The sequence below is a fragment of the Taudactylus pleione genome, unplaced genomic scaffold (assembly GCF_031769625.1).
Source record: "Taudactylus pleione unplaced genomic scaffold, aTauple2 ptg000041l, whole genome shotgun sequence".
In the NCBI taxonomy this organism is placed as follows: Eukaryota; Metazoa; Chordata; class Amphibia; order Anura; family Myobatrachidae; genus Taudactylus; species Taudactylus pleione.
The window spans coordinates 37,547,198-37,548,751 of record NW_028284443.1 but is presented as its reverse complement, the minus strand read 5'-3'; the positions used below and the strand labels follow the sequence as shown (position 1 = coordinate 37,548,751).

Genomic DNA, 1,554 nt, shown 5'->3' with positions numbered 1-1,554 from the left:
ATAAAACAATAATCCAAAAACACATTAATAGTAAATTTTCACACATATTTTCAAAGTTCAAATAACACAATTTAAGTCCACAGGGGGGCCCCATAGTTCTTTGGCCACCCCCACTGATGGGGGTGACCAGATTAAAAGTCCACAGGGGGGGCCCCATAGTTTTTTGGTCACCCCCACTGTTGGGGGTGACCAGATTAAAAGTCCACAGGGGGGCCCCATAGTTCTTTGGCCACCCCCACTGTTGGGGTTGGCCATAATGAACCCACCCAATGAATATGTCCTTTTTAAATTATAATTTTTTTTTCTCCATAGAAATGTCTCTGGATGGTGAAACGGAATTCATCACTGGGTTTTATCGAGATATACAGGCAACTTGACTGTCTTTGGCCTACAAAGTCTAAACTGTACCACAACCACCAGAAGCGTACCCAGGCCTTATTAAAGTTGTCGGAGTATAGTAAGCCATATCACGATGATGTATCGTCCCTAGTGTGGGTGTGTCAAAAGATACAGAATCTACGTACTGCCTTTGTTAAACAATATAAGAAGCTGCAGGATTCCGAACATTCAGGAGCTGGTGCCGACAGCATATACACACGCACGCTGTGGTATTATGAGATGATGATGTTCCTGGTGCAGCAGGATCCCGTGGGACCTTCTCTAGAGGTGTGAGTCAGAGGAGTGCAGCCTGCTGGAAGAGGATGTTGGTGCTTCCATGGACTCATCTATGCTAAGTTTGTAAAGAATTAAATAGACTGCTCTTGCCACAACACTGCACTATCCCCATTAAAATAGGCCATATATTCTTCTCTGACCTTTTTGGCCAGAGAAGAACCGGTTTCCATAACCACTGGGACCGCCACAGAGGAGAATGGAGCAACCTCTTCCGGATGATCGGGGTCTTCAACTGAAGGTGTGCCCAATAACCTTTGGTGGGTGGCTTTCTTGCGCATGAAGTTGTGCAGGATACAGCAAGCCATGACCACCCAGTGAATCTTCTCCACCTTTAAATTTATGGGTATGCAAAATCCGGAATCGGTTGCTCAAGATCCCGAAGGCGTTCTCCACAATTCGCCTTGCACGAAATAGGCGGTAATTGAACACCCACTTATCATGGTCCAAGGCCCTCTGTGGAAATGGTTTCATTAAATGTTCATGAAGGGCAAAAGCCTTGTCAGCCACAAACACAAAATTTAGCCCATGTTTAGTTGCCTCTCTGGTCGGCAAATGTAGGGAGTTAGTGGTGAGCCTCTCATAGAATGACGTATTCTGAAAGGAGGCACCGTCAGAAGAATGCCCGTTCTTCCCCACATCGATAAACAGAAACTCGTAGTTTGCGTTCACCACAGCCATTAGAACAACACTGAAGTAGCCCTTATAATTATAATAGTAGGAACCACTGTTGGCAGGTTGGTTAATCCTAATATGCTTGCCGTCGATTGCTCCTCCGCAGTTAGGGAAGTGCCAATGGCTCTCAAACTCCTCCCCAATGGCTAGCCACTCTTCTGTCGTTGTAGGGAACTGTGAAAGCAATTGAAAACTACATTAAACTCT

At 45.5% G+C, this 1,554-nt stretch overlaps 1 pseudogene; it reads right to left on the bottom strand.

The window, feature by feature from the left end:
• Positions 1-595: 595 nt before the first annotated feature.
• LOC148538099 (uncharacterized) lies at positions 596-1,353 on the bottom strand (annotated as a pseudogene).
• Positions 1,354-1,554: the final 201 nt, after the last annotated feature.